The sequence below is a fragment of the Antechinus flavipes genome, chromosome 3 (genome assembly GCF_016432865.1).
Source record: "Antechinus flavipes isolate AdamAnt ecotype Samford, QLD, Australia chromosome 3, AdamAnt_v2, whole genome shotgun sequence".
Taxonomy (NCBI): domain Eukaryota; kingdom Metazoa; phylum Chordata; class Mammalia; order Dasyuromorphia; family Dasyuridae; genus Antechinus; species Antechinus flavipes.
Genome location: NC_067400.1, coordinates 230558895 through 230572037, shown reverse-complemented (window position 1 = coordinate 230572037; position 13143 = coordinate 230558895). Strand labels below are relative to the sequence as shown.

At 32.9% G+C, this 13143-nt stretch overlaps 1 protein-coding gene across 1 annotated transcript in view; it reads right to left on the bottom strand.

The window, feature by feature from the left end:
* OCA2 (OCA2 melanosomal transmembrane protein) overlaps nucleotides 1-13143 on the bottom strand; it is a 533107-nt gene that overhangs the window by 176225 nt on the left and 343739 nt on the right. The gene's annotated exons all lie outside the window — the stretch shown is intronic.

Sequence of the window (13143 nt, the reverse complement as noted above, 5' to 3'; positions counted from 1 at the left end):
CAATGAAGGAGAAGAATGGATATTAGAATAAGAGGTAAATTTATTCTCATTAGGGACTGGGGGATGGGACTGATCCTTAGTGATAGAGCTTTATCTATACCCATATCACCCTGCTTGGGTAATCCAGAAAAAAGAGGAGACTCCAGATCTGTCTGAGCCACACACACAAGGGGCCAAAATCTATTAATTCACCTAAACTAAAATTTCTTTACCTTTTGAACAAACCTGAGTCTCATTATTGTCTCATTATCTTGCACATCAAGGGTTGCCAATTTCCAAATGAGGAAATAGAAAAAGGGGGAGGAAAATCTAAGTCCTAATTCAATAGAAGATAACTAATAGAAGAGAAAAATGGACTGTAAGTATACACATACATATACATGTATTTCTGTGTGTGTATATATGTAACAAATGTATATATGAGGAAATATGGTGGTATTGATTAGGGTTTTCAACTGTGTCTGATTCTTCATGACCCTATTGCAAGTTTCCTTGGCAAAGGCAGCAGAACGGTTTGCAACTGCCTTCCCCAGCTCATCTTCCAAATAAGGAAACTAAGGCAAATAGGTTAAGTGACTTATCCAGGGGCAGACAGCTAGTAAATGTCTGAATCCAAATTTTCCTGACTCCATTCCTGGCACTTTATCCACTAAGTCACCTAACTGCCTCAATTTCATTTGTTTATTCAGTCATTTTTTTTTTAAATCATGTTCAGTTCTTTGTGACCCCATTTGAGGTTTTCTTGACAGAAAGAGTAGAATGGTTTGCCTTTTCCTTTTCCAGTTCATTTTTCAGATGAGGAAACTGAAGTAAACAAAGTTAAGTAACTTGCCTACGGTTACACAGTTAGTAAGTATTTGAGGCTATATTTGAACTCAGAAAGATGAGTCTTTCTGATTCTTGACCTAGCATTTTATCTATTGTGCCACCTACCTGCTCCAATTTGCTCCTATAGGTATTCCTAAGTAAATTTATAGAAAAGATATAGATAGATAGATAGATAGATAGATAGATAGATAGATAGATAGATACACACACACATACATATATAAATAAGTGTATGTATATATGGACAGAGAGACAGGGAGGAGGGAAGGAAAGAAAGAGACAGACAGACAAAGAGACAGAGAGACAGACAGAATCAACTGACCAATGATATGTGTGTAAATAGACAAAAATATATTGATATATGTATATTTATGTGTATATACAAGGTAAAGCTTACACAAGAAGTGTGGGAAAGAGCCAGTACCAAGGCATAAAGATGGAAAATGAACTGTCATACATGAAGAAAAGCAAGGAAGCCAGATAACTTTTTGTGAAAGGAAGTACTATATAATAATCCTGGAAAGTTAAAGCTAGAGCTAAATTGTGGAAGACTGACTTTAAATGTCAAAAAAGGAAACATCATTTTATGTTAGATGCAGTAAGGAGTCAGTCTTTTTGAGCAAGAAAATGCAAGGGCGAAATCTGTACTTTTGGAATTTCAAGTTGATAACAATGCGGAAGATGGATTGGATGGGGAGAAAGACTTAAGGTAGAAAGAACAATCAGTTAAGATGCTATTGTAAGTGAACAGAACCAAGAGAACATTGCACATAGTAACAAGATTACATGATATGGCAACAAGAAGACTATATGATGATCAATTCTGATGGATGTGGCTCTCTTCAACAATGAGATGATTCAAACCAGTTCCAATTGTTCAGTGATGAAGAGAGCCATATACACCTGGAAGTAGGCCTGTGGGAACTGAGTATGGACCACAACGTAGTATTTTCATGCTTTCTGTTAATGTTTGATTGCATTTTATTTTTCTTCTCAGGTTTTGTTTTTTCTTTTTAGATCTGATTTTTCTTGTGCAGCAAGATAACTGTATAAACATACATATATATATATATATATATATATATATATATATATATATATATATATATATGATTTAACATATATTTTAACATGTTTAACATGTTTTGGACTACCTGCCATCTAGGGGAGGGAATGGGAGGAAGGAGGGAAAAATTCGGAAGGTCAATGTTGAAAAATTACCCATGTATATGTTTTATAAATAAAAAATTTTTTATAAAAAGATCATGTGATGTTCAACTGTGATAGGCTTTGCACTTTTCAATAATGAGGTGATTCAAGGCAATTCCAATAGACTTATGATAGAAAGTGTCATCTATATTCAGAAATATAATTAGGAGACTGAATGTGGATCAAAGCATATGTTGTAGTTGTTTGTATGCTTAGTTTTCTAATTTTTTCACTTTTGATCAGATTTGTTTTGCACAGCATGAAAAATATAGAAATATGTTTAGAAGAACTGTATGAACCTCTATTGAATTGTTTGCTGTCTTGAGGAGAGATGAGGAGGGAGGAGAGAGAGGCAAATTTGGAACACAAAATTTTGCAAAGATGAATGCTGAAAAATACCTTTGCATATATTTATAAAAATAAAATACTAAAAAATAAAAAAACTGATTAAAAATAAATTTAAAAGTACAAGCATGGCTCTAAGATATATGCATTTTATTTATTCATTTATTTTTATATATGTATTTATTGTATTCCTTTACTTTTTAATATTTGTAACCTCTTTGTAACTATAGATTCCCAATTTGTATTTGGGTGCTTCAGTTTTTCTATTATAAATGAAATATTATAAAGTAAAACACACCAAAAAAAAAAAAAAAAAAGACTGTTCTATTATCAGGGAAGAGAAGAGGACAAATGTTAGAAATGTTGTGAAGATTGTATTAACAAGCCATAGCAAAAGATGAATCATAGTTTGAGATGTTGATTAAGAGTAAAGAGTTAAGGATGACTCCTATGTTGTGAAATGGGTGACTAAAAGAATGGTGGTGTCTTCCAAAGACATAGGGAAGTTAGGAGGAAAGATGAATTTTAAGGAAAAGAAAGATAATGAGTTCTCCCTGGCACCTGATGAGCTTGAAAGGCCTATTAGGGAATTTATTATATATCACCACCCAAAAATAAAGAAAAATGTAAAATGACCTATCATCTTATATGCAGGGTCCTCATACACTTCCAATTATGGAAGTAAAAAAAAAAAAAAAGACATAAGCTTCTAACAATCACAATTTTTAGACCATCCATAAATATTAGCTTAATTGTTGGCACTCTGTGTGAAAACTTCATACCAAAAAACTGATATATTATCAGAGAAAATGAACCACCCCAAAACTAGCATTCTCACTATAAATGAAATTAAAGATATAAAGTCACTCCAAATAAAGGGAGATAGTTCACATGTTATCTCCTCAGGCATTTAGTCAGAGGAATTGTCAAAGTTGGTTTTGTTATACGCTAAAAGGCAACATTAAACATATCATAATATAATCATCTTGGCTTGCAATTCACTTGATACTCATACACAGATTGTTAAGAATATAATTGTATACAAACATCTATTGTATAGGATAACATAGAAAATTTCTAAGAAAAACTTCACAACTGCCTCCAAATTAAGTGAGAGGTTTTGCTGGCCTATGAAACTTCTCTCCAGGTTGTAGGCATGGAGTTACAATTATGCAAATACAGCTCATACTTTCAACCAGTGGATTTATTAGAAACCAGGGACTCTAAATCAAATAGCTAAGCACTGAATTGGAACAGAATAGAAAGCAAATAATAGAGAAGATAAATATAATTATTTTATCCAATATTCCCCAATACTTGAGTGGTAAAATCTCCCATAGATAACTACCTTAGTGAGGAAGGAAGCCACTCCTCAAACAACTATACCTCCAAGGTAGGGAAGAGTTATATTGAGAATAAAACATATTTCACAAGTCTGTCTCCCAATAATGGGACTACTCACAACTCCCACTTCAGCTACTGCTCCACTACATTGCCACAGTTGCTTTTTCACTAAAGCTCTCTCCTCTACTGCTACTCTCTGCCCCTTAAATTCCTATTTCCACCTTTCTGCCAAACTGCTGCTGCCATTTGAGGCTCTGACTACTTACACCTTTGGAGATTGTCCTGGGGAGACTAATAAATAGTTAACACAAGGAGCCCAGAAATTGGTAAATTATATAAACACATTTTCTTTATCAAACACAGGATCACAGATTTAGAATTTGAAGAGTGCTGACATCTAATCCAGCTCTATCATTTGACAAGTATCAAGTTATTTGCCCAAGGTCATTTGGATAGGAAGGAGAGCCAAGCTTAGAACTCTGGTTTCTAATGTTCTGACTCTGACTGCAGCATCCTTCCCACTATACTCCACTGTTTTGTATCATTCAGGGCAAGGACAACTCTACTTTTAAACACAAGCATGCTTGTAAAATGTTATAGAGAATATTGATTGGCGATTAAAAAGAGTGTCAATCTCATAAAATTTCAGAAAGCACGAGCCTGCAGAAAACTTGCCAAGAAACCCACAAAATATGGGCTATCCCTTGAGTAATTGTAGATGAAATGGGGGCAGGAGAGGGAAGGCAAAATAAAGCTTTATTAAGCTTTTCTATTATAATCTATTCTCAAAATCAGAGACAGAACAAGCTCATTAGGATTCTGCCTTCTCAATATCAGAATTGTTAAATGAGGAACTAAAAATGGCATTTAGGAAGTTAACATTGGAAAGAACAGATGAATGTATCTAAATGCATGTAATAAAATCCATTCTGGAAGCAACATAATTTTAAAAGTAATAATGGATTAATCTTCAAGATTTTTCAAAAAGGGGAATGTAGGACATGGTGATCTCAGAAATATCAAAAATTGCAAGTGACCCAAAAGAGATGGATATCCTCATGGAGGATATGTTAGACTATATTGCCAATCATGACTTAAGTATGAGAAGATCCATAAAGGATATCAATAAAAAACTCTAATGTCAAAAAATCAGGTCATCCAATCCTGTACCACATGTGAGGGAAATCAAATATTGCAATAGCAGCCACAAAATTTTAAAAGGGTAAGAGAAAAATAATTGGCAAATTGGTTAGTCGTCAGTCAATCAATAAACATTTATTAAAAGTATATTATATGTTGGCACTAAATCTGAAAATATGAAAATACAAAGAAAGGTAAAAGATAGTCCCTAGTCTCCAGAAGACCACAGTCTATGAAGGAGACAATATGCAAACAACTACAGACAAACAAAACAGATAGAGGATAAATCTGGTACAATTAATCAAGAAAAGGCACCAGTATCAAAGGAGAATCAGGAGAGCCCTTATGTAGAAGGTAGGATTTTAAATGGGCCTTAAAAGGAGGGTCCTTTATGAAAGTTTGACAAAAATGCCCAAAAAGCATACATGTGTCCCAAATCAATTTGTTGGAAAACAATAATAATTTGCAAATATCCTCTTTTTTCTCACCTTTACTATTATGGCCACTTTATCACCTCAGAAATTTAATCCAAATTTCTATAAAGGTAACCATTGTAACTTCCCAACATTTATATCAAACAGTCAAACAGTACCCATATGATTGAACAGATTCAAAAAATTGTTGTATTCCATTTGCAACTACCATTAACCAAAATATATGACTGGAATATACCTTGCAGAGTTGAGTATAAGACTGTAATATGGAAATTAGAGTTTTGAAAAGTTCAAGGTTGAATGTGAATAAACCACTTAATGATACTTAATGAATCATGTTTTTCATGTCACTAACTGACCTCCCCCCAAAAAATGTTGTTCATACAAAATAAGCAGTTAACACAGAAGATGGCAATAATTAATATTTCTTCATTGAAAGAAAAAGATTTGAGCCTCCCCTATTTTTTTCTTCCATGATTGAAAGACTTAACCTTTTGCAGTTCAAGGTATCCTCAATATCTGTTGTTTGATTAATTTAGTCTATTTTCTCTCTCCTTCAACCCATCCCCAATCTAAAATACAAAGACATCAGTTCCAAAAAAAGAGCACAAGCTAATTCACTTGCAAGTCATAACCTTTCCTTTCTGATATTAAGATCCTCTTCAAGAAGTGATGGCAATAGGGAGTTGTTGAAATGATGTGAATGAAGAAGTAATTTATCCACATACATTTTTTTGGTCTCTTACTTATTTAATTACTGCTGAGAATTCCTAATGAATGAACTCTCTGGTCTTTAAAAGAGTTGCCTGGCAGCCTTCTTTGCAGTGGCCAGAAATTGGAAACTGAATGGATGCCCATCAATTGGAGAATGGTTAAATAAATTGTGCTATATGAATATTATGGAATATTATTGTTCAGTAAGAAATGACCAGCAGGATGATTTCAGAAAGGCCTGGAGAGACTTACATGAAGTGATGCTGTGTGAAATGAGCAGGACCGGGAGATCATTTTATACTTCAACAACAATACTTTATGATGATCAATTCTGATGGATGTGGCCACCTCCAGGAATGAGGTGAACCAAATCAGTTCCAATAGAGCAGTACCAGCTACACACGGTGAAAGAGGAAAGAACTCTGGGAGATGACTATGAACCACTACATAGACTTCCCAATCCCTCTGTTTTTGTCCACCTACATTTTTTATTTCCTTCACAGGCTAATTGTACACTATTTCAAAGTCTGATTCTTTTTGTACAGCAAAATAACTGTTTGGACATGTATACGTATATTGTATTTAACTTATACTTCAACATATTTAACATATATTCATCAACCTGCCATCTGCAGGAAGGGGTGGGGGGAAGGAGGGGAAAAGTTGGAACAAAAGGTTTTGCAATTGTCAATGCTGAAAATTTACCCAGGCATACATCTTGTAAATAAAAGGCTATAATATATTTTTAAAAAGAGAAAGCAGAAAGAAATTTTATATATATATATATATATATACACACACACATATATATATATATATGTATATGCATATATATATATGTATATGCATATATATATATATATATAAACTTATACTTTAACATATTTAACATGTATTGGTCAGCCTGACATCTGGGGGAAAGGGTAGGGGGAAGGAAGGGAAAAGTTGGAACAAAAGTTTGGCAGTTGTCAATGCTGAAAAATTACCCATGCATATATCTATCTTGTAAATAAAAAGCTATAATAAAAAAAGAAAAAAGAAAGAAAGCAAAAGGAAGTTAAAAGAATATATTAATGCAGAAAAGTAAGAGAGAGAGAGAGAGAGAGAAAGAGAGTTGCCTGGAAGTACTGAGAAGTAAAGGGACTTGCCTAGGACAACATATGACTAAAACTCAATTTTAATTGATCCTAAATTTAGCTCTCTCTACCCACTATATCATACTGTCTCTTTATTGCACAACTTAAAATGTTCTGTTTTAAATCCTCTCTTAGTGGTTTCCTTTGTTCTCTTGATACTATTACAGATGTTACATCATCATGCCAAGTATCCTTTTCTGTTGCCCAAGAGGAAAAAAATTCCACCTGCCAAATGCCTTTCTAAATCCATGCCAAATGATTCTGTTTAGTGATTATACAGAACTGTTTTATAGTTTTCCCTTTAAAAAGAAGCCAAATGTTCATCTGAATATTGTTGTATTTCCAAGCCTTACATCATCAAACATAGCTCACTTGTACATGAAGACAATTAGTCTGGAAGTTCCCCAAATGTGTTTTTTCCTATGGAATCAAATCATCTTAATAATGTATAAACCCTGGTTTGTATTCAGTAATTCATGTTAGCTTATGGTTGGTAACTATTTTGTCACTATTATTAGCTAAGTCTGGGAAAGTGTCTTTTCCCAAAATTATTTAAAAATGCAATTTTGCAGACAAGAATTATCTAGATCCATTCATCATCCTTCATTATTCAATCATCACCGTATTTATTTCCACGCAGAAATGGGAAAAAAGACATAAAATAATGCAACACTTTTCATTTTCTTTAAGGATGTCGGAAAAAATTAGAACTATGGGCTCTCTTGCCATTGATATGCCTGCCCCTTCCAAGGTCATTTTCATTTTTCATAAATATGTCAGGCTTGTCCAATTTTAAAGGGGAAAAGGAAAAGAAATGTGGCAACAATGGTCTTGGTGAAAAAGGAGGATGATAGGGATGTAGAGATAGAATTCTAAAGTGAATATTAGTTGTGTATTGTAAAGGACTAAGAAGGTAATCGAATCAAAATTAAATTATTCAACATTTATAGAATGCTTTCTATGTACCAAGCACTATGGGAAGTGCAGAGGCCACAAAAAAAAAGCAAAAAAAAAAAAAAAAAAAAGTCCTTGCTCTCAAGAAATTTAAGGTATAGCAATTATGCTACAGTATAATATGAAAACAGCTATGTGCAAGCAAGATAATAAATTAGATATCTTGGAAAATAGCACAAAAAATAAGTAAAACTAGAGGTGGCTCCCCTCTTTTTCTTTCCTCTCTCTCTGACCCTCTTACTTTTATCCTTACTTCTTGTCTCTCCCTCCTTTTTCTTCTCCCCATTTCTCCTTCCTATTCTTTCATTTCCTCTTCTCTCTCTCTTCTCCTCCTCTCATCCAATCCCCTATCCTCCCCTCTCTCTCCCTCCTTTTCTCTCTTCCTCCTTCTTTCTCTCTCTCATTCCCTTTTCTCCCCTTCTTCATTTTTCCTTTCCTTTTCCTCCTTCCTCCCTTTCCAGAAAGCAGAACAATTAATACATTTGTCACTTGTCTCAAAGATAATTGTTGTAGACCAGAGAAAACATTAACAAAAAGAACTTCTAGTGAAAACATTCCTTCCACTAATGCAGGTCATCATCTGTTGTGCAAATTGTAATCTTAGAGTTGTATAAAAACTGTAAGTCATACTTTCCTGTGACACTGAGAGACAAGTGTTCGATGTCCCACAATCATTATGGATCAAAAGTAGGTCATGTACTCAGATCTCTCAGAATCCAAATAGTTATTATGCTTTGTTCGAAAAAATAGTTAAAGTCAAAGAGAAACTTTGTTATTGATCTAATTATGATCAACACAAAGAAACTAAAGTTGAAATAATAAGAAACATTATGACAAATGACTACTCCATCATTGAGATAAAAAGAAAAAAAACATAAAGAACAGGAAAACCCAGAATGAAGCAAAGCTGATAATGAATATTACAAGCAAAATAAATGGGAATTTTCTTGTAAGTTTTAAAAGTTACATTAGATTAGAGGTAAAAGGAAGATGAATGAAATAAGAGAACTACTTTTTGTGTCAAATAGAAGGATGGATAATGAAAACCACGTTAAATTAATCAACTTCCATTTCACTTAATGTTGTCATCCCAAGGAGGAAGATACTTGGATTGGAAATCACCAAATAAAAATGATCAGTAGGAGTTAGAAACATAAGGAAAGAGACAGTCAGATGGAATCTAGTTGCCTTCAATGAGTTCATCACCAGATTCATCTGAACTACAACCTAGGGTGCTGCAATAATTGGCAGATGGTATCATTGAGCCACAAAGATCTAAGAGAACCAAAATAAATATCTCAAGATTGGGAAAGGAAAGTAGTCTTTATTTTTTTGAAAAAGGAAGACAATAAAATCTGAAAGTAATAATCCAATGATTTATATTTGTTTGTTTTTTAAAATGGCATTAAGACACTATTAGAGTTTTTGATCATTTAGAAAGGGGAGTCAAGACAGAATCAACATAAAATTGTCTAATCAAATTAACTTGGTTTCCTCAAAAAAAAAAAAAATCAGGCTTGTTAGGGTAGCTGAGTGGCACAGGAGATTAAGCACCAGGTCTAGAGTCAGAAAGACTTAAATGAGGTCATGAAGGTTTGAACATGAGTAATACAACTGTTTGAACTGTTGTTCAAACCACAACAAAACAGACTAATTACTGACACATGCTGGCATAATAGAGTGATATGCCTAGAGTCAGGAAGATCTGAGTTCAAATCTAAGCTCAGGCACTTACTGGCTATGTGACTCTGAGCAAGTTACTTCACCCTGTTTGCTTCATCTGTAAAATGAACTGGAGAAGGAAATGTCAAACCACTTCAGCATCTTTGCCAAGAAAAATCCAAAGTCTTGAAGAATTAGATATGACTTGAAACAACTGAACTACTAATATAGATTAGAAGATAAAAGGATTACTATAGACAAAATACACTTTTATTTCAGCAATTAAATTTTTTAAATATATATAATCCTTATGGATAAAATGGAGAGCTATAGAATGGACTAAAGCTTTTTAAAGTATGGGTCATGACCCTCTAAGGGGTCAATTAACTTAATGTGGAGATTATGAAAAATATGGCAACAGGAAAAGGTATCAAATATTGACAAGATTTAATTCTTCATATAAAAATAAACAAGCAATTCATCTTACTAGTGTGCAAATTTGTTTCATCTTCAATAAATGATAAAAATCAAATGTATACATAAATGATCTTAAAATAAATTTCTTTATGATTTGCTTTCAGGAAATGTTTGGTTTGTATACCTATTTTATATACCTACATAGCTATAGTTGCGTTAAAATTTCTTGGATATAAAGGGGTAATGAGTGGGAAAAGTTTTAGAAGCCCTGGGATAGATAATAGTGTAGTTGTAAAGATTCAGAACTGGTTAAGTAACCAGATAAATTATTAATGATTCAAGGACATCTTAGAAGCAGTTATCCAGATGAATGTCCCAAGGATCTGTCCATGACCCTAAGTTAAATGATATTTTTATTTATGACTTGAAAATCATAGTAGAAATGTTCATTATATTTACAGATGATAGAAAGTTATAAGGGATAACAAATGTATTCAAGAGTCATGCTCCAAAGTGAGCGTGACAATTTCATTTAAATAATGACACAAAAATACTTGGGAGGCTACTTGCTAAGACACACAGGTCTGATAGAAATATGACTACAAACGTTTTACACAAAAAGACAGATATAAATGATTGAAGAAATATTAATTGCTTATAGATAAACTCTACCAATATAACAAAAATTATAATAATAAATCATTTCATATTTTCCATGCTATACCATAAAACTACCAGATGTGTGGAAAAGGTCAAGAATCTCAAGGGAAATCATTTTTTTTATGTGAAAAGAGGGATGAGAAATATCAGAATTCAAACTATAGTATAAAGCATTAATCAGAACATGATTTAGTACTATTAAGATATATGAAAATAAAGACATATATGTGGGTATAAATATATGTATGTATATCAAAGTTGCATAGATTAGGTACACAATATATAGAAGCAAATGAGCACAGTAGTCTGGTGATCAATAAACCCAAAAATCTCAGCCATTTGGGCAAGATTTACTATTCAACTTAAACTTTTGAAAAATTGCAAAGTAGTCTGGCAAAAATTAGGTTGAAACTAATATCATAAAGAAATAACACTGCAAGGAAGAAAATACTTGTCAGATCTGTGGACAGGAAGAAGTTCATAACCAAGTAAATGCTACAGAAAGTCACAGAAGTTGAAATGGACAATTTTGATTATACTAACTGTAAATTATTTTTCACAGAATAGAATGGACCTAAATTACAAAGATAACTAATTATAAGGTAAGCAGTTTAATGGAGGAGAGAAATTTTTTCAACAAGTTTCTCTAAGAAAGAATTCTTTTCCAAGATATATAAGGAATTGATTCAAATTTAAAAGAATACTATCTATTCTTCAATTGATAAATGATTGAAGCAAATTAGCAATTAGTTTCAAACTAATAGAAATAGTTTCAAATGAAGAAATTAAGCCAATTCAAAGTAATATGAAATATTTGAAATCAATGATAATTAGAAAAGTGAACAAAAAAACAACACTGAGAGCTAGAAAAATAATAACAAAATTCATTTGGAAGAAGAAAAGGTTAAGAATTTCAAGGAAATTAATGAAAAAAATACAAATGAAGAGGGTCTAACTGTACCAGACCTAAAACCATATTATAAAGGAGTTGTCATCAAAACCATTTGGTACTAGCTAAGAAAAATAGGAGTCAATCAGTGGAATAGGTTAGGTTCACAGGACAAAATAGTCAAAGACTACAGTTATGTAGTGTTTGATAAACCCAAAGACCCCAGCTTCTGTGATAAGAACTCACTATTTGACATTGCTGGGGGAAATGGAAAATAGTATGGTGGAAAGTGGGCATTGACCAACGTCTAACACCCTAAACCAAAATAAGGTCTAAATGGGTTGATGACAAAGAATGATACTATAAACAAATTAGAAGAACAAAGCATAATCTGCCTCTCAGATCTATGGAGAAGGAAGGAATTTATGGCCAAAGAACTAGAGTACATTACAGATTGCAATATGGATCATTTTGACTATATTAAGTTAAAAAAGCTTTGTATAAACAAAACCAATTCAGACAAGATTAGAAGGGAAGCAGAAAACTGGGGGGGAAATTTTATATTCAAAGGTTCTGATAAAGCCCTCATTTCTAAAACATATGAAAATTGAGTCAAATTTATAAAATGCAAGTCATTCTCCAATTGATAAATGATCAAAGGATATGAAAAGACAATTTTCAGATGAAGTTAAAACCATTTCTAGTCATATGGAAAAATGCCCTAAAATCACTGATTAGAGAAATGCAAATTAAGATAACTCTGAGATACCTCTATATATTTTTCAGAAGGCTAAGATGATAGGAAAATAGAATGATAAACGTTGTAGGGGATGTGGGAAAACTGGGACACTAATACATTATTGGTAGAATTGTGAATTTCTCCAACCATTCTATACAGCAATTTGGAACAATGCCCAAAGACTATCAAACTGTGCATCCCCTTTGATCCAGCAGTGCTACTACTGGTCTTGTATTCCGAAGAGATCATAAAAAAGGAAAAGGATCCACATATGCAAAAATGTTTGTGGCAGCCTTCTTTGTAGTGGCAAGGAACTGGAAACAGAGAGGACACCCATCAGTTGGAGAATGGTTGAATAAGTTATAGTATATGAATGTTATGGAATATTATTGTTTTATAAGAAACAATCAGCAGGATGGTGTCAGAGAGGCCTGGAAAGACTTACATTAACTGATGCTAACTGAAATGAGTAGAATCAAGAGAACATTATACATGGCAACAAGATTATACAATGATCAATTCTGATGGACGTGGCTCTTTTCAACACTGAGATGATTCAGGCCAATTCCAATAGATTTGTGAGGGAGAGAAAATAACAAATAAAAGAGAGACCATGAGAAAAAAATAACATCATTTATGCATTGTTGGTGGAGATATGAATGAATTGCTTCA